Genomic DNA, 21,777 nt, shown 5'->3' on the forward strand with positions numbered 1-21,777 from the left:
TGGTGTGATCTGTGGTGCTTGTGCCTGTCTTTGTGAGTCCTGTCTGTTGTCTTGGGTGCATTCTCATCTGACTGTGTGATTGGGATGGGTGCCGGAAGATGACTCTGGGACTGGGTACAGGTAGTGGAGGGGGAACATTAGAACTATGGACACTGTCTGGCATCAAAGAGGAGGCTAGAGCCTGAACCAATCTCTGTAGGCCAGCCAAGTCAACATGAATGCACTCCAGGTAGGCATTGCATTGCTGCATCTGGGATGCCAGCTCCTGGATGACATTCACAATGGTTGATTGCCCTACAGAGATGGATCTCAGGAGGTTAGTAACCTCCTCAGTCAGGGCAGCAGGGCTGACTGGGGCAGGGGCTGAGGTGCCTCAAGCGAGGGAGACGCCCACTCTCCTGGGTGAGCGGGCACAGGCAACTGGGTAGGGAGCTACTGGGAGGGTGGTGCTGGAATAGGGGGGTGGCGGAAGATGATGATGCCGGAGTGGTCTCAGAGGGGTCCATCACCACCAGGGAGCTCCCATCGGAGGAGGAATCAGAGTCAGTAGTATCAGCTCCTGTCCCACCCATGGTGCTTCCCTCGCCCTCCAACCCAGTGGTCCCCTCGGCGTCAGTGGACACTGCCTCCTGGGTACCGTGGGCTGCAGCTCCCCCTTCGCCGATGCCCCTGCTCCATCTCCAGATGATGCCAATGCACAAAAGGACAGGAGAAGATAAGGAGGGAGGGTGGGGGGAGAAAGAAAGAGAGCACAGGTTCAATAACACCAATACCAACACATATGTCATACCCATCATAATCGCTCACTGGTAATGTACACTGTGCAGTGACAACCACAATACCACACCATTGCCTGGGAACAACAGCTAAAATGGACTCTGAAGAAACTACCATCTGCACACCTACTGAGACTCACTAATCCATGTCTGCCTGTTGACAAAGGCACAGCTACACTTACTCCGTTACAGTGAGTGCACAATTTGCAATTGCCAGATCACACCACCTAGGCAGTGGACATCAGAGCATCACTCCGACACTGGTGAGTCAGGATGTCGGCCCTTACTGAAACAGAAATCCCAGCAAATGACTAATACCAATTGTACATAACACTCAACATAGCAATGCAGAACTATACAAAATTACCTACAAGGGCATACTGAGGCATACATTGACTATCACCTTGGCATCCAAAGACCATGCCAAGCATTAGGAAACAAATGTACACAGTGAGTACTCACCCCCTTGTGGCTGCTGTTCTGCCCTCAAGCGCCAATCCAACTTTGGGGGATTAGAGTCCAACGGGCATCCCTCCCTCGTTGGGAGGATGTCCCCAGCTGGGCTTCTGTGGTCTTCCGGTCCCAGCCTCTCAGGTCCTCCCACCTCTTTCTACAGTGGGTGCTCCGCTGGCTACGGACCCCCAGGGTCTGCACATCCTTGACGATGGCACGCCATAACTCTTTCTTCTGATGGGTGGTGACCTGCATAGGGAACACAGACAGAAGGACACCATTAACTACACGCTACAGTCAGTTACAGCAGTGAACTACATACTACATAGATCCCACAATCATCATACACATCACTCTTACCTCTGTGTACATATTGCTTGCAGCCGACAACACTCCCTAAAGGACACGCTGCATGCACACACATACATCAAAATACAGTCATGTCACATCCAAAATATCTAAAAGGTGTTCAACTGTTGATCTGGAGGCCCATACAACTGTCCATACAAGGGTACGACCCATCCACAAGCTTCTCCAGTTCTGTGGATGTGAAGGCTGGGGCCCTATCCCCTGTAGCACAGCCATTGTGGCTTCCAGACACAGGACACACCAGCTCACGCAGTAGAGGTCTTGATAGGGTGAAAGATCATCATTGTACCCTGTGCTCCATAGACTTCTAATGTTAACCAATGAGGAGTTGCACGGCGGTTCAGACCGCCCTCCGCCATGACGTCAAATGCCAGCACAGTGAGGTCACTTCCACCTGTCCTATGCATGCAGGACAGGCGGGTGCCATTTTAAGATGATTGTTATGATAGTAGTCAATTAAATGTGCGTCATAGGTACTTATGGTACACACCCAGGCAATTCCTAAACATCTACATTATACATTTGGTGGGAGAATCTGGCTCTTCAATACGAGCTCATACTAGTACACTGCTTGCAGAAGAGTAGTTGACAAAACATGTTAAATGTGATGGTACAAATCACGCCTCACAACTTAGACTACATCTGTGAAGCAGTATGACAATTTAATGAAAATGTATTGTATCAGAAGTCCGTTTGCATGTAGAGTTCACCAGAGCAGATTCCAGTCACTGGTTGCCTGAAATGTATGAGACAGCCCTATTTACTGTGATTTTCTGTGTTTCTATCCTTCCTGCTATCACACACTTGTGATGTTTTGTCTATTCAGATACCAACGTCTGCGGAGGAGGAGGAATGCACCTGTGTACAGACCTCTAATTGACTTGGCTATACTGGAGAAATGCCACATAATTCTCACCTATCGCCTGGACAGGGCTACAATCACTGAACTGTGTGAACAATTGGAGTCAGATCTCGTTCCTGCTCTTTGTAGTCCTAGTGCAATACCTCCTACAGTACAGGTGCTGTCAGTGCTCGACTTCCTGGCCAGTGGATCATTTCAGGTGACAGTGGGCTTGGCTGCAGGTATGTCTCAGCCAATGTTTGCTAAAGTGTTGAGTAGAGATTTAACTGCCTTGCTGAAACACACAAGCAGCTATATCACATTCCCCCAAAGTGATGATTTGCCTACTATTAAGGCTGCTTTCTATACAATGGGACATATTCCACATGGATTGGGGCCTTTAACAGGACCCATATTGCTTTGGTCCCTGCCAGGATAAATGAGCAGATGTTCAGAAATAGAAAGAGTTACCATTTATGAATGTGCAGATGCTGTGCCTTGCTGATCTGTATATTCCCATGTTACTGCCAAGTTTCCAGGATCTGTACATGATGCCTACCTAGTGAGGAACAGCAATGTCCCACAGATGATGACACAACTACAAAGAGAGAGTCTGGCTCATTGGTGAGCGTGATGTTCCACACAATGTATGTCACAGTATGCTACCTGGAGTTGTCCTCTGTGCAATTGTACAAATGTAATGTGAATTTCTCACGATTTCCAGGTGATTCCGACTACCCAAACCTTTCCTGGCTATTGACACCAGTGAGGAATCCAAAGACAGAGGCAGAGAATCAATACAATGAGGCACATGGACAGACCAGAAGAGTCATTGAAAGAACATTTGGGATATTGAATGGCAGGTTCAGGTCCCTACATATTTCTGGTGGATCCCTACTCTACTCCCCTGCAAAGGTCTGGTAGATAATAGTGGGCTGCTGCATGCTTCAGAATTTGGCCCCCAGAAGGCATGTGAAATTCCTACAGGAGGAGGGGGGAAACAATGCACCTGTGGCATCAAAGGAAACTGAAGACAGTGATGAAGATGGGGAGAAGGAGGATGTGGATGTGGACAAAAGGACACATCTGATACACTAGTACTTCCAATGACAGTCAGGTAAGGCTGTAGTTCTGTTCATACCACCAGCTCAATGAAGAGCTGTGTGGCAGCAATGATGTACCAAACTCTAATGTGTGCATGATGAAACCTGACACTGTTCCATCTGTGGTTAGTGTTGTGATGATTGGTTAGAAAGCTAATTCTACTTGTGCAATCTATTAGCTGTTTTGCAGTTTCACATAAATGCCCATGTCCAACTGTGTTCTCAGTCCATACAGTACTTAGCATTTGTTGCTGGAAATGTGTGTGAGTTTAAATGTGCTTACACAACCTCTCTGTGAATTAATTGTCCTGACAGTTTGGCCTGGACTAGGTGTTATAGAGGAGAAATTGGCTTATTGGGAACATGGCACAGCTAGAAACCACGGTATCTTGTCTAAGGCCCTTACAAAAGTTGTGTATTGCTCACAAGTAGTATTTGGAGTTCATTGCAGTGCAAAATATCACGTTGATGTGACCAGATGAATGTAGGCTGTCACGTTACAGGGGCTCATGTTGCTTCACTTTTCTTTACTGCTAATTTGAATGTCATTAAAAGTTTCCCTTTTTTCAGATGTTGGTGTTGTCACTACTGGGTACTCATGGAATGCCTACAGACTGCTTTCACACAGTTTGGTGGATGGTGACTTGCGACAAGCACTCACACTGGGAATGTGTATCCATATCTGGCTTTACATTGGATTGATTCACACGTCACTTGATATTTGCACATGGAATAAAGGTCAAGACATTGCATGTACATGCACGAAATGTACAAGTCCTTCTGTTGTATTAAGTGTGTTTATTACAATTACAAAAAGGAAGGGATAGTGCAATTGAGTGGGGTGATGGTGAGTGAAATCTTCAGTGTAGTGGACCACTTATTTTGTAGCACAGGTCCAGTATCCATGGGACCATAGGACAAAAGAGCAGTGGCAGTCCAAAGTGAGCAAGGTGTCTCATTGGCACACAAGGGAGACATGTTAGTAAGGCTCACTTCCTGCCAGTGGTTTTGGTCTTGGCTACAGTCTCTGGAGGATGTCTGGCTCACAGGGAACGTTTGCAGGGTGGTTCCTCTGCTACAGAAGGAGGGGTGCTGGTGGTCTGTGAGTCCTGTGGCAGGTCCTCCAGTCCACTAGCTGCAGCAGATGTAAAGGGCTAGTCAGTACTCTGGCTAATGGAAGGGAGCTGCTGATGTGTTGTGGACTCATGCATGATGGTGGCAATTTCACTGAGCACTCCTGCAATAGAGCCCATGTTGGCATTGTGGGCCTGCAACTGCTCCATGACCTCCTGGTGGTGTTCCCTCTGCCGCCTCTGGTTCTCCTGCAAGATAGTAAGCACCTGGACCATCCTGTCCTGGGATTTCTGGAATGCTCCCAGACATGTAACAGTGCCTCCTGGGCAGTCGGTCCCCTGGGTTTGGGCCACTCCATGGTGCACAGATATCCTCCCACTGGACATGGCCCCCTGTGCTTATGTCCCCCGAACTGTGTGCCCAGTCCCACTGACACTAGGACCTTTGTTGTCTTGACTGAGAGGTGTTGACTCCGGTCCCTGTACAGGTGGGCACACTGTTGATTGACGGGTCCTGAGGACTGAGGTTTGGGGACGTTGGGTGGCTGCTGTTATTGTGGAGTAGGATGTAGGGTTCTCTGGGGTGGACTGGGTGTTGCTTGTGGTGTCTGAGTGACTAGTGGTACCAGATGGGCCAGGGAGATCTTCCATATCCAGAATAGCTGTCATCACTGGGGCTTTCTTCTGGTGGAGGACTGGGTAGATGTGGCACATGCTGCCGGCTGACATTGGCTGGAGTGCCTTTGGACATGCATGATAGTTGTTAATTTCATCCTCAGATACATGTTAAGCATTTATGGGTTTTCCTGTGGGATGGGTGTTTTTTTCCACCTTTGGTTTGTGTATGGTAATGCATTGTGGGCTTGGTAGTGCTTCATGTTGATCATGCATTACTTATGTATGTGAATGATGACCTTGGAGAGGTGTGATTTAAGAGGGAGTGCAGGGGAAAATTGTTGATGGTGGTTATGGGTGTTGTTCTAAGTTTGGGATGGAGTGGTTGTAAGGAGATAGGGTGTTGGGGAGACATGCCATTCAGGTGTACGTGTGGTACAGAAGTGATGGTGACTTACCAGTGTCCAGCCCTCCAGTGATTCCAGTGAGGCCCTTGGGATGCAGGATAGCCACAACCTTCTCCTCCCATGTTGTCGACTGTGGAGGAGGAGGTGGGGGTCCACCGTCAGTCTTCATGATGTCAATGTATGCCTGGATGCCATTGCATGCATATTCCCCTGTAGGTAGTTCCACCTCTTCCTTGTGTTATTCCTTGTGCGTGGATAGGTTCCCACAGAGTTCACCTTGTCCACAATTCTCCACCGTAGCTCCATCTTCCTGACAATGGATATCTGCTGGGCCTGTGCCCCAAACAGCTGTGACTCTACCCTGGTGATTTTGTCTACCATGACCCACAACTCCTCATCAGTGAAACGTGGGTTCTTTTGTGGGGATATGAAGATTGTGTAGTGGGTGTAGTGTGTGTGTTGTGCAGAGGGCAGAATGTTTGATGGTGGTGCAGGTTGTGTGAGTATGTGCGATGCTGTGAAGTAGTGATTGAGTGCAGTGTTGTGTATGTTTGGTGTAGAGGTATGATGTGTGGTGTGTGATGCGTGAAGGGTGTATAGGTGGCTGTGGTTTGTGTGTACAGTTCTGGGGATATGTGGGCTGGCAACATATAGCAGATTTTGTACCCAAGAATCTCATAGCCACTCTCTATACAAGTTGTATTCGGCAACACATATAGATGGTGGAATTAGGCACACAAGATATTTCTACTATCAACATGATGCCTCTCATGCATACCTATATTGCTGCATGTGAAATATCCATCCATGCTCCATGGTTTCCTGTGTGCTTGCGTAGGCTATAGTCATACAAAATCAGCAATGGGGCAGGAGAAACAGCATGAATGTTTTGTAACCAGTTATGGAAATTACTTTAATTACAATGCCCATTCAGACACAGAAATGTATTAGGGAGTATATCATTGCTGCACAGTGTGTCTATGCACATTCTAAACCCCTCTGTTTATGATCACAGGACATTGCTTCAAATGCAACAATGATACCCATGTGTCTGATTTTAATCAGCATCATGATATACAACACACACACTCAGTCATCTCACAATGTTTGGACCGAGATTTATTTGGAACTGTGCCTGAATGTCAGAAAGTGAACACACACTTGGAGCACACACACTGTTCCAGAATGCTTGATTTCAGTTGTCTCTGTTTGGGCCTGTCACATACCTCTGCCACATGGTGATGATATGCACACTGTTTTGGGTCTAGATGATGTTGTGATGGGATGAAGCCTAACACGTCGCAAGATACTTTTGGGATAGGCCTTAATCTAATTGAGGAACTGTGAGTGTTGTGATGTTTACAATGATTGAGATATGAAATTGGTAACACAAAGGTAGTGTATAAACATTTATTTACATTTTGCAGACATCAGTCCATAAATTAAAATCAAGTCCATCCAGGCACAGAACATTTATGAAAAATAGATTTGGGCAATGTTGTTGATTTCCCATGTCCCAGCAATTGATTGTTTAATTTCTACTCTTTCCTCATCAATAGCCTAGTCCATTGCTTCGAGCATCCGGGGACACATCCCATGGTACATTTGTCCTTAAAGATATGTTAGAAATGCGGTCTCCAGTTGGCAGAGGTATACACCTTTGTCCAAATAGGGATCAGAATCCTAGTCAGGGTAAATCACACACAATCCAAATGATCCTGTGCCCACCCTCAGGTAGTTTGGCACTCAGCAGTCAGGCTTAACGTAGAAGGCAATGTGTAAAGTATTTGTGCAATAAATCATGTAATAACACAGTGAGAACACTACAAAAGACACCACACAGGTTTAGAAAAATATAAGATATTTACTGATTAAATTAAGGTCACAACAATCAAGATTTGATAATCACAAGTTGAAATATCACTTTTGTAATGATAAAAAGAGTCTTTAGTTCTTAAAAGCAACAATTGTCTCTTACAAGCAAAAAGTGCCTGGTTTGTGCCAATATTACACGCACAAAGAGTGCAGAGGAGTTGCTTAGAAAAAGGTAGGTGTTTGTCGAATTTCTGGGCACACACAGACAATGCATCAATTATTTTCCATGGGGCAAGGGCTTTGCATTGAATTCCAGCTTGCAGGCTTGAATCCTCTTTGCGATGCGGGGACTGTTGATGCCGAGGGACAATGTGTGGAAATCCTGGGCATGCGGGACGAAGTCACCGCTGCTGCATCGATCCGGTGGGCAAAGCGTTGGAGTGTCTGACGCACGGCAGGCACTGCATTAATTCCTCTTGCAGGAAGTAGGGCTGCGTTGTTCCGGCTCTGCGATGAGTCGATCCGGTGGGATATGCGTTGAAGTTCTGGTCGCAACCCTGGCGATGTGTTGATCTCCACTTAGAGAGCCTGGCTGCGTTGTTCTGGTTCAGTGATGCAGTGATTTTCTCACCACTGGGCAGGCTGTGCATAGATTCTGGCAGGCTGTGCATCGATGTTCGCCGCACAAGGAGTTTCTTTGCAGAGTTTTTTTGGACATGTTGCCTAGGGCAGTTTTGGGATCCAAGGGACCAATGACGTTGATGCCCACCCTTTCAAAGGAGGTGTCAATGACAAGGAGTGGGCTCAAGGGGCCTTTAGCCTTTTCCCTGTCTTCCCACTAGCCTGGCAGGTTGGGCAGGACCTACGGAAAGCACCTGAGGCTACCTGCATTTGGGGCCAATAAAAGTGGGTGACAAGCCTGGCGAAGGTCTTGTCTTGCCCCAAATGTCCCGCCAGGGGGATGTCGTGAGCCAGACCCAGTAGGAAGGCCCAGTAGCACTGGGGGACCACCAGCACACATGCTGCCCCAGCTTCCGGCACCTTGGGCTCACTGTAAAGGAGATAATTCTCCCAATAGATATGGTGATCGCCAGAGGCTTCACCTGCTGCCTGGGCCACAGCCTGTTGCCTCAAACCCTCAAGAGTATGGCACTCTTTCTGCACTTTGCAGAATTCCTCCCTGGTTGGCCCACCCTCAACTTGCCAGCCAGCAAGCTCAGGCAGTTTACCCAGGGTAGCAATGTCTTCCACAGTTGGCTCAGGGACCTCCTCCTCCAGGATCCCATCAACCACTGCTGGAACTTCTGGGTAGGTTTGCGCGCCCCTTGCCCCTCTTCTTTGCATCTGTCTCGGCCATTGTTCCAGGCTTCAGTGGCCCTGGACTCCCTTCCCGGGCCGCCATGGACCATGTGATCATGCAAACCTACTCAGGCAAACCTAACATCTCCAAGTGGGACCTGAGTTCTACCTCTTTCCAGGCAGTATGCTCAAGGTTGTTGCCTAACAGACAATCTACAGCTATGGCAGGACTCACAGCTACTTTAAGAGTACCAGAGAACGCCCCACTCAAAGGGAACGAGATCCGCCAGTAGGTGACTCTCACCATTGTTAGCGACTATGACTTGGTGGAATGTATTGGGGATGACCTGCTCTGCTGACACCAGCTGACCCCTGACATTAGTCATGCTGGCTCCTGAGTCACGCAGAGCCTCCACCCTTTGCCCATTAATGGTGACCCACTGCCTATACTTGGAAGTATTTGCAGGCATGTGAGCTTTTGGCAACATTTCCTCATCTCCAGGGACACTATGGTTACCTCTATCTGTTCCCCAAAGCTATTTGGGACTACCTCCTCCCCAAGTGCTACATTGGCCAACCCCGGTGTCTGCCCTCCAGTGGGGGGCTGTGCCTTCAGTGGACACTTCGTGTCGCCCTTGAAGTGACCATCCTTGGCGCCCTCTAAGCTTTTGGGTACAACCTTCCCTTTCTTTCTGTCAAAGAAGCCTGGCTTCTCTTCAGAATCAGGCTGGGACTGGTTACCACCACCCCCCCCGGAATTATTTTGGGGGCCTTTTGAGAACTCCTTATTTTTAAGTCCCCCCCCCTTTCTTCTGATGGGAACCCTGACCACCTTTGTGGATGTCCCTCCAGATACCTTTTTGGACATTCTGGTGCTAACCCAGAAGTTCGCCTCCTCAGCAAGCTTTCTAGGAACAGTCAGCTTAACGTCAATCAAGTGCTAGTGCAACTCTGTAAAGCAAACACTGAGCATATGCACTCTCAGGATCAAGTCATACATCCTCACATAGTCATCTACTTTACTGCCCCACACCCATCCATTCAGTGCCTTACTGGAAAAATCAAAGAAGTCTACCCAAGTTTCTATGGAGAGTTTGGTGCTGTCCCTGAACCTCTGATGGTACCACTCAGGTGTCAGCCCAAACGTGGCAATCAAAATGGCCTTCATGGGCGAGTATGTGTTCTCATCCTTTGGGTCTAATGTTAGGTACGCGTCCCTCCCAACAGCTGGAACATGTTTCCACAGACCTGCCCCCACTGGTCTTCAGAAACCCATGGGCCCTTAGTGCAACTTTATATGCAGCAAATGATTTACAATATAATCTCCCACCACATAACCAGGCACTACTTCTTTGGGCTTTCTCCTGCAGGTCCTGCAAGCATGCTGCCACCATCACTGCGGAACTAAGACTGCCTAGACCTGAGGTCCAGCTCTTTGATATTCAGTTTGTGAGCCAGAAGAAGTTTATTTTCAGCCAAGGCTCTCTCTTAGCTACAGCCTCAGCTCTCCTCTCCTCTTCACTCTCTCTGAGCTTTCCTTCTCTCTGCCTCCATGTTTAACCTTGCCATTTGCAATTGAAGTTCTCTCTCCTCCCTCCTTTCCTCTGCAGTCAGGCCATGGCTAGAGACACTGCTCCCTGGTTTACCAGGGGGCACAATTCCAGGGGTAACATCTCCACTGCTGGTGGCAAATCCTCTGAGGGGCCAACCTCTGGCTCCTCCACTTCAACATCCTCTTGTGAATGGGCTTCTGCCCAGGTCCTCTGCGCCTTTTCGTACTCCTCCTTCCTAGAGTCACCCCGGGTAGGTACTCCCATCCCCTTGCAGAACCCTGTCAGTTGGCTGACAGTGATTGTCTCCAGCTTGGCTAGGTCGAACTCTCCAGCTCCTACTTGAGACCCAGCCAGAGACTTGTTGCTTGAGGATCTGGTTAAAATGTGAAGCAGAAAAATGAAATCGCAGGAAAAGAGAAGAAATCAAGTTAACCTTCATCTGTGGGTAGGTGTGTACATGTAGCCATTGTATGTTACTGCACAAATACAAAGTCCTATTCTCACCGCTGATCACCAGTGTTGCAAATGGGGTCTCTAGTTGGCAGAGGTATACACCTTTGTCCAAAATGAGATCACAATCCTAGTCAGGGTAAGTCACACACACTCCAGATTATCCTGTGCCCACCCTCGGGTAGCTTGGCACTGAGCAGTCAAGCTTAACTTATAAGGCAATGTATAAAGTATTTGTTCAATAAATCATGCAATAACTCTGTGAAAACACTACAAAAAGACACCACACTGGTTTAGAAAAATATAAGATATTTATCTGATTAAATTAAGGTCAAAACGATCCAGATTTGATAATCACAAGTTGAAGTATCACTTTTGTAATGATAAGAAGAGTCTTTAGTTCTTAAAAGCAACAATTGTCTCCTGCAAGCACAAAGTACCTGGTTTGCGTCAAAATTACTTGCCCGAAGACCATGTGGAAAAAGGTAGGTGTGCGTCGGGTTTTCCAGGCGCACACAGATGATGTGTCTATTCTTTTCCACGTGGCAAGGGCTTTCATTGAATTTCGGCTTGCAGGTTTGAAATCTCTTTGCGATGCAGGTTCTTTTATTGCCCAGGGAGGATGTGTGGAAATCCTGGGCGTGCTGGACGAAGTTACAGGTGCTGTGTCCATCTGGTGGGCAAAGCATTGGAGTTTCTGTTGCACAGTAGGCACTGAGTCAATTCCTGACACAGGAAGTCGGGCAGCGTCCTTCTGGCTTGGTGATGCGTCGATCCGATGGGCTGTGTGTCGAAGTTCCAGCCACAACGCTGGCACTGCGTTAATCTCTACTCAGGGAGCTGGGCTGCATCTTTCTGGCTCACTAGGCAGGCTGTGCATATATTCCGGCAGGTTGTACGTCAATTTTTGCCGCACAAGGAGTTTCTTTGCAGAGATGAAGTCTTTTTAGTCCTGAGACTTCAGGAACAAGAGGAAAGCTCAATCTAAGCCCTTGGAGAGCACTTCTCAGCAGAGCCGGAGGCCAGCAAAGCAGCAGGACAACAGCAAGGCAGCAGTCCTTTACAGCAAAGCAGTCCAGGTGAATCCTTTGGGCAGCCAGGCAGCTTCTCTTGGCAGGATGCACTTTCTGGTGCAGAGTGTCTTTCCCAATAAGTGTCTGAGTTGGTAGGGTCTGGGACCCAGTTTATATACCCAAAAGTGGCTTTGAAGGGGGGGAGACTTCAAAGAGTGGTTTTGAAGTGCACAAGGTCCCCTTACAGTACAATCCTCTCTGCCAGTGTCTCAGTAGGGGGTTTGGAAGTTCAGTGTGTGAGGGCAGGCCACTGTCCTTAGAAAGTGTCAGGCCCTCCACCCTTCCAGCCCAGGAAGTCCCATTCAGTATGCAGATGTGTGCAGGTGTGACTGAGCATCCTGTGTTTGCGGTTGTCTGGGAGAAATGCATAAGGGAGCTGTCAACCAGCCCAGACATGGATTGGAGAGAGGCTGTAAGGCACAGGAGGATTTTAAGTGCAGAGAAATGCTCACTTTCTAAAAGTGGTATTTCTAAAATAGTAATATAAAATCTAACCTCAACAGTCAGCTGGATTTTGTATTCACATTCTTGCCATACTAAATATGACCTGTCTACCCCTTTCTGATTAGAACCTACCACTCAAATAGTATATGAGAGTAGCCCTAATGTTAGCCTACGAAAGAGCAGTCCTTACAACAGCGAAAAACAAACTTAGTAGTCGTCCTACTACCAGGACATATAAAACACACAGGTATTTGTCCTGATTTTTACCTATGTAGTACCTTGCCCTGGGGCTTACCCAGGGCCTACCTTAGGGGTGACTTATATGTGGAAAAAGGGGAGTTTCAGGCTTGGCAAGTACTTTAAAATGCCAAGTCGAAGTGGCAGTGAATCTGCACACACAGGCTTTGCAATGGCTGGCCTGAGACATGGTTAAGGAGCTACTTAGGTAGTGCTGCAGGCCTACTAGTAGCAATTAATTTACAGGCCCTGGGCACATGCAGTGCACTTTACTAGGGACATACAAGTAAATTAAATATGCCAATTGGGTATGAGCCAATGTCACCATATTTTAAGGGAGAGCGCATAAGCAGTTTAGCACTGGTTAGCAGTGGTAAAATCTGCAGAGTCCTAAAACCAGCAAAAACAGTGTCAAAGAGTGGAGGGAGGCAGGCAAAAAGTTGGAGGTGACTACCCTAAGGCTGTCAGGTCCAACGACATACCAGGATTATTTTGCACACCATAATAGGAGAGTATAGCAATCTGCAGTCCGACATGTCCAGGCAGCAGAAGCAAGACTTCAGGACCCCGAAAGTCTACTCCACAATACCCCTGGTATTGCCAAGTGCTTGGTTGTAGTTTCGCTGTGCCTCTGTCTGGGGATGTGCAAATGGGGTCATGACCCATGGTGGCAGGCCATATCCTTGGTCAGCTGAAAAGACAGAAAAATATAATTTAATCAATGATCATGATGACTGATTGACCCACATTCAAGTACATGTCTGTTATGTTCACCGAATGACTCATAAACATTTCTGCCAGTATGGGGCATACACTGACATTGGATGGTGCACATGGCCTTACATATTTGTTGTTACTGACACTTTACTACACATACAAGTCTACTGGCATGTGTGATACACTTACTAATTTACACATTTCTTTTTCGGACTAGCATGATGAAGATGAGTCTTCACTGATATGGAGAGTAAGACCCTGATTTATACTTTTTGGTGCAAAACTGCATTTCAGCCGGGCACCATATTTATGGTATGGTGCAAGCGGGTGCAAAGGGTGGGCTAGCGTAAAAATAAATGACGTTAGCCGGGTGAGGCTGGCGGTATGGAAGAAGGGGGTTTTGCACCAAAAAATGACGTTAGGCAGGTTAGTGTAAAAAAAATTACTTTAACCAGCCTAGCGTCATTTTCTGACGCAAAACCATCCATACCACATGACTCCTCTCTTAAAAAAGTCAGGAGTCATGCCCACCACCTCAATGCCCAGCACAGAGGACCAGGGCTCCCTGGCCATGGCCATTGCACCCAGTGCCCTGTAGGGGGGCCCATTTCAGGTCCCCCAATTGCACTTAAAAAAAAAAATACTTACCTGTACTTACCTATACTTACCTGGGATGGGGTCCCCCATCCTCCGCTGTTCCTCTGCTGTGGGTTGGGGTGTCCCTGGGGCCTGGGGAAGACATCTGTGGGCTTATTCCGTGGTGTCCCACCATGAAAATAGGCCCACAGGTCCCCTAACGCCTGCCCTGACCCAGGTGTTAAATAGTGGTGCAAAGCAAGCTGTGCATCATTATTTGACCCCTCCTCCCCGTGTGTCATTTTAGCACAGGATAAATATGGCGCTAAGGCCATAGAGTCAATTTTTGCATGGGAATGCCTACTGTGCATCTCATTGACGCAAAGTAGGTTTCCACGTCCCAAAAAATACTTTAACTCCATAAATTTGGCGCTAGACGGGTCTAGCGCCAAGGTATAAATATGGAGTTAGTTTTGCACCAGATTTGCATTAAACAATTATGCAAATTTGGAGCAAAACAAGTATAAATACACCCCTAAGTACGCCATTGAGGAGACACTTATGTCACTCTATTGTGTTTGCTTGGGAGTATTTTTGGCATTTGTGGCCTACTACAATGAATATTTTTTATTAGTTACCCAGTGCAGGTGATGTGGTACCATTCATTCACACAGATTTAAATGAGACAGTAGTAGTCACCGATGTTCAGTAGCTACTGCCATTGATAGAGTAGCGAGTGCATTTCAATTAGGAACATTATTGTCTACACGTTACAGTGTGTTGGGGCAGTGACGTGAACAGGAGATAAGGGCCTAGATATATAGAAATATGATGCTGTTCAGTGCATCAATTAAACTATCAGCACTGCAGTGCGTCACTGAGAAAGACTGAGAAAGGACAGTGCAAGATATATTTGACACCATACAGCACAGCCCTGAGTTTATATGCGGCACTGGCACACAATTGGCTGTGTAGCACCAAGACAGGCACAATTGCAACATGGGGATTGACTGGCTGCATTTAATGTGAGACTTACTTTGTGCATGAGGGGCTGCCTTCATGCATAACGTGAACCCTTGGAGACCTGACTGCCTATGTCTGTGTGCCATGAACTGCACCACCCATAAGTGGCTAGAGTGTGTTGGGTGACTCAAGTATTTTTCCGGTAGGACACATGACCTGGGGAGAGCAATTGATTCCATATATTTCACAGTTTACCTGGTGTGAGATACATGACATGCCTCATGAACAATGGGAGTTACATATGGACACACAGACAACAGCCATGGAAACCCTTCCTTGCACACAGGGATTTAACACAGATTTGTTCCTGGTGTTGCATTGTTCAGGTTCTTATCACTACTGATAGGCACACACAGGGGCATATTTACTAGGAACTGGAGTAGGGCAGCACCACAAGCCTTTCTAATGCTCTGCCCTATGCCAATTTGAAAGGGCAGAAATGCACTGTATTTAAAAAATAAGGTGTTTTTTTTCCTTTCCACCTGTGCTGGGGCACAAATTACTGGCTAGCGTCAATGCAGGCAGCCTTGCACCATGATGCAAGGGTGTCTGCATTGCTGGCAGGATTGTTTTTGTGCAGGAAGGGACAACGTCCTGCAGAAAATCAATCCTGAGAGGCATTTTCCTTGTTCTATGTGTGCAGCAGAATGCAGAACATATAGAAAGTGGAAACAACAGGGAGAAATAGAGATATTTCTCCTTGTTGCAGCTGCCCTGAAGAGGCCTACAGTTTTTCTGCATTTCAAGGTTTACAGATTTTAGGTAATTTGGGTATGTGTCAAAACCCATGGGTGTTGGTTGAAAACATCCACTACAATACCCATGGTATGCCTCCCTGATGTAGTGTAAGGCAATGCAGCAACTTGCACAGCATTGCCTTACACCATATCTATGAGGCCATGAAAACCCACAAAAAGTGGCTTTTCATGGTCATGTTGATATGGGTCTGCACTGTGCACAGCTGGTACACCACTAACAGTTACCCACCGGCGGCACATGAGTGTTGTAGTTATGTCTCCCATTTGCTTAGCATGTCTTAACATGTGTTACTTGTGGGTTTGCATTGCACATGTGCTATGATATATGGTTCCAGTATGAGGCACACACCTTCAAAATATCCACTGTCTTAGGTAGGAAACACAGAGATGGCTTATTTGTCATACATTATGTACTATTCATGGGTATGTTGTACTTCAAACCTGATTACCAACTATTAGGCCATTTCCATATCTCCCATTCAAGTTGTGCTCATTGGTGATGGGATGCCTGTAGATGTAGACATCATGAATACTCTCAGGGGGGAAACACCCTGAACAACGACTCCGAAACCACGAAGTCGTGAAAAAAGAAAGCGAAACAACGCTTTCGTTTTCAACGACTTCCTGGTTTTAGTACCTTAACCACGCACATGCGTAGTTAAGGTACAGGAGTCGGAGTCGATGCGGTGAAGGAGGAGGTAAGTTGGGCTGGGGCTGTTTTTTTTGGGGGGTGGAGAGCTTGGGGTGATTTGGGTTTAGGGGTAGGGGGTCAGGGTTTAAGTTTAAGGGGTGGGTTGGGGTGTTTAGGTTTTAGGGGTGGGGTGGGGACTCAGGGACTTTTTCGTTTTTGGGGTGGGGCGGGGGCTGGGGGTTATTAGGGTTTGGGGGGAGGAGGGGTCAGGGTTTAGGTTTAAGGGGTTGGTTGGGGTGGTTTAGGTTTTAGGGGAGGGGGATTGGGATTGTAGTAATTTAGGGGGTGGGGGTTGGGGTAGTTGTGGGGATGGGGGGATCACAGTAATTTTTGGGAGTGGTGGGCTAGGGGGGAAGCAGGCTGGAACCGTGCATGCTGATTACTAATGCCTTTACCAGGAATGCGTTTACTACGAAAAATTGTTGTAAACGCATTCGTGGTAAAGGTATTAGTGATAAGAATGAAGTTGTTGTTCCAACCTCGTTGTTGAGCCATGAGTGCTTGAAGCACTTGTGGTTCCGACATATAACCCTCTCAGGGTACTTTGCCAGGACATTGATGAACATCCCCAGATGGTCCACTATTCCCTGTTCATTTATTGAGTAGGTGTGCTTCCTATTTGAGGTATAGGTGGGATGTTGCATCAGGAGCTACCAGTTGCACATGTATGCAATCCATTGCCCCCAAGACATGTGGGAAGCTAGCTATTGCAGAAAAGCCTTGGTCAGTGTCCAACTCTTGCTGCTGAGTATTGGGGAACATGAGTGAGCTAGGATGTCAAGCTGATGATGGCATCCAGGACAGAGAGAAGGAATGCCAAAAAAGATGGATGTGAGATTTCTGCTACTCTGGCTGTGATGGCCTGGAATGACCCAGATGCCAGCATGTGGAGGACTGACTTCAGCTTGCCCTGTGGAGAGATGTTGGTGCACCTCCACAGGGTTAGCTGCAGCCTTGGTGCAATCTGATTCAGGAGCTGGATGATGGACTGCCTCCTGAGCCTGTAGTAGGTGATGACCTCCTTCTCCCTGAGGTCAATGAGCGTAGTCCTTTAGTGGTATACAAGCTCCCTTCTTCTGCGCTGCCTACGTGGTGGTGATGGAGGTGGTGGTGGGCTTCTCACTGCTCCTAGCTGAAGTATTAGGACTTCCGATGGGTAGTTGAGCTTGCCAAAGTGCGTTAGGAGTGTTCTGTTAATATGCCAGTATAAATACATCATTTCATATGCCTGGGTTGCCAATGCACAAGAATTGTGGCACATTTCAGGCTCTGCTTGCCGTTTGCTGAAGATGCATTACTTTTCCCTAAACTTGTAAATATCACTTAGTCAGTTGGATTTTATGAAGGAATGCCTTCCTTGCATATATTTTAAGTTGCTTGACATAGCCTGTTCAGGCGCAGGGAAATTCTGATGCAGGCCTCCAAAAAGTGACGAATTGGCTAAGATGCATCACCTTGTAAATATGGAGTACTGACAGCGCTGACGATGCATCAAAACAAATGAAGCAACAATAGCGCAAGCTCCTTGTAAATATGCCCCTTAGACCTTAAATCAAATTTGGAGTCTGGAAATGGACTGTAGGAAGTGGAGCTCGAGGTCCTCAAAATTGTGAACTGTCAAGCAGCCAAGCGGGTTGCATGTATGCAAAACCTATGCCTGTGACCAGGCCTGGGAGCTAAGGTCTGCCAGTTTAAAGCTGGCTGAGGGGATGTCACCCAGGGTAATCCAAGACCATATGCCCCTAGAGCATTGAGCACTTGTGCCTGCCTGCTTACCATGAACAGTGTGCCCTGTGTAGAAGAGAAGAGCACTTGGAAGAAATGAGGTCATGTGGGGGATCATGGCCAATGGATCCCTATAGTGAGATGTAAGGAGACAGCTACTACACTGATTGGGCGGTCACCTGTGTACAGAGTAATGTCGGCAACCCAGTATGCCAAAGGAGGCTGCTTTAAAGATTGCTGCCATGCCAATCACGCTCTAGCCTTTTTGTGGTGTGAAGTTGACTACCCCGTATGCCAGATGGGGCCTCTGTGAAGATTACTGACATGCTGATCGGGCCATAGACTAGGTGCGGAGTTAAATTGGCAACCCTGTATGCAAGAGGAAATTAATGCTGTGCTAATCTGGCCTTCATCTGTGTGGGGAGTAAGGTCAGTGGGCCTATATACCGCGGGGCACGTTGAAGAACAAAGTACATTCCCTGGTTTTGTCATCGTTGAGAGAAGATGCCATGGAGACCAGTGCATACCCAAGCCACAACTGAGGATAGGAAAGCAAGTGATCATCCCACCCACCTGTGAGAAAGATCAAAGTAACTTATTGTCTCACCAGAAGAAGTGCAGTGGACATCTAGCTCCAGCCCCTGCAGAGCTGGGATTACTAATCACTGTAAGCAGGCATTGAAGTCATCTGTGACTTCTTGTGAAATGCTCCCAGGGACTCCAGCAGCATGGCCCCTGTAGGAGCAGGTAAAACTGATCACAGGGCAGAAGGTCTGGGGTAACTTGTTCTGCCGCATACCGCTTTGTGCTGCTGAAACACTTTTGATTTTGAAAGAGTTGGAGTGAGACTTCTGAGATTCAGACAACTAGTGGGCCTTAACCTGAACGTTGTTTACAAAGAATGGGGAATAACCACTACTTTTAGTGAGAGGTAAGTGGTACTCGGGGACCTATCTTTTGAGCACTGTAGCCCCAATCTCAGGAAACTGCATATACTGTTTCTGTATGCCATATTTTACTTGTTTTTCATATATAAATAATCATATTTAACAAAAACAAGTATTTGACTGGACGATCATTTACTGCTGCTATTGAACGCATTTTGAGACACTTTGTTCTCTCCCCCCTATATCTACCTCAACCTTGAGAAGCCTTGCACTGCATAATCCACACTAATACTGAGAGTCAAATGCTGAAGGGGTACTTGGCCCACTTGCTCACGACCCATAGTCGGGTCCCAGGACATCAGGAGTAAAAGCCCTATCCCCGTGGTTAGACCCAGTAGCTCCTGCTTGCCCCATGGCCCTCTGAAAGGGCTGCTAACAACTAGTAATTTGCATTTTTCCTGTTAATTCAAGCTATATATATATGTAGTTTATAGTGAGGTAGAGACAATGTCCATATCATACAGATCACACCAGTATTCCTCTGCTGTGGAAGAATTTACTCTTACCAAGAAAATTATCACTGCAGTGTGGACAGAGATACTAAAGGAGTGTCCTCTAACTCAGGGAAAATAAATAATTATAGTTTTTCACATACCTACACGTAAAGCAGGAGCAAATTCTTGTTTACTGAATGCATGCATTCTATACTTCTTTGATTGCAGCGGTCCGCTTCTTTAAATGCTACTTATGTAAAATTTGAATATGATTCAACATTTCATAATCAGGAATTTTCACAATGCACAACATATTTCACAAACTCCAAATTTATTACCCATACGTGAGTATATGACCGTGTTGTAGTAAGGCAAGGAGTTTTAGAAGCAGATTTACAGTGGCATGCACACACACTACAGTCTTGGGTGATTCCACTGAACATCTAGCAGAAATACATGCCATCTACTTGCACCCTCAAAAAGCTGAGCTTCTGTTCCGACACTTCTGGTGTCAGATTAATTTTGTCTACACCACCACTACAATGTAAATTTACCACATTGGCGAGTAAGCAAAAATTGAAAGGAGAAGTCAAAAAAATGTAAACAACTTGGGGGAAAGGTAATTGTTTTACAGAAGAAGTATCCTTTGGTCCATACACAGTACATCATCATCCTTAAAAGTTGTGAAGGAATTACCTCTAAAAGGAACTTTGCAGCAGATGTGGCTGTTAAAGCAACAGGACAAATTGCTAAGGTAGCTGTTCTAACTCGATCTCAAAGAAAGATTGTTGCAGGCATTTAAGTGGCAATACAGGTAACTTAAAAATTAATTGGAAAAGGGTCCTCTAAATGTCCTCTATATTTGTTCCTACATTCTTACTAAAGACCACGTCCCCTTGGTTTTTAGATATGCTGTTATGCAGTTGTAATACAATTCAAATTCATATGCCTCGTGGTAAACAAAGGACCCTTTTTGAGTGCCAACAATCATCAAGCTATGTTTTGTTTTCATGGATCAAAAGGTCCTAGAGAAATATACAAATATAGATGTTGGGAGCATTATAGGACCCCACCCATGCCCAGTCTAATAACTTTCAGAGGAGAATTTACTGCTGCAATAGTGATGATAGTTCTGATCCATCTGCTTGTATTACTCTCAAGAGCCTAAAAAAACATGAAAAAGATTGTTTATGAAAATCACAGATTTATCTATTCTCTTTAGGTAATTGATTAATTTGCAACAAGTCTATGCATATTGTAAAGAAAGTATACATGAAAAAGGGTGTGAGGCTCAAACCTTTGGCAAATTAAGAGCACTGTATCCTTCTCAGGAGCATGCATAATTTCCAGAAAATTCATACTTTAAACAAGTTAGTGCAGTAGTCTGCATACATGAGCACTGCATCTTTTAGAGAATTAAAGACAGCATCAATTGCAAAAATTAATTTGACACATCTTCCAGGTTGGAAATGGAAAAAGAACATCACCAATAGTGTTTAGAATTAAGTGGTACACAATGAAACATATAATCTAACCATGTTTAATTCTGATGGAATGACCTTGTGCGCAATAGATACTGATTTGTGGATGCTCAGATTTTTGACAAAAACTATTGGTTCATTAGCAATGACAGTAACCACTTATAGTGCTGGTAAATTATGCCAAAAGTGGTTAACTCATTCAAGTGTGAATGCTGTAAAGGAGCGTCCATCAAAGCTTAGTAAAGATATTGGTTTAAATGATTTCTTTTTACGACATCATCCCATATTTATATGTACACACTATAAAAGAAGAGGAGACATATTCTAAAAGAGAAGCAGTGGAAAGAATCATAGAAACTAAAAAAAATGCAAAGTACATTTAAAGTTATTGGTAATGTTTTCCAAACATTCCCACAATGTGTATACACATTCTCAACCATGATCACTTCCACACACAATCTTCTGAATCTTTAACAACAAGGACAGGCCCAGATGTAAGCAATACTGCAATTAAATTGGCATTACATATTCTGAAATAAATAAAGTGCAATGGCAGCTCATAAACAAATCTGGCATGTGCGCCCTATAATTTGATCTCCAAGCTAATAAAGATCTCTAAGAAGGAGGCATTGCCTAATCTCTTGTCAATATAGCAGGTATAGAACATCCTGTTTCCTGTAGCAGAAGATTCATATCTTATATACCTTCTGCATTGAGTAATCTCCCAACCGATCAACACCTTTCATTTCAATATGACTGTCAAAAACATGCATCTTTTGGTTGGTATGAAAAAGACATAGGTGGTCATTACAACCCTGGCGGACGGTGTTAAACCGGCGGGAAGACCGCCAACAGGCCAGCGGTAAAAAATGTGGAATTACGACCGTGGTGGAAACCGGCAACAAAGACAGCCACTT

The sequence above is a fragment of the Pleurodeles waltl genome, chromosome 3_1, assembly GCF_031143425.1.
Source record: "Pleurodeles waltl isolate 20211129_DDA chromosome 3_1, aPleWal1.hap1.20221129, whole genome shotgun sequence".
Classification (NCBI taxonomy): Eukaryota; Metazoa; Chordata; class Amphibia; order Caudata; family Salamandridae; genus Pleurodeles; species Pleurodeles waltl.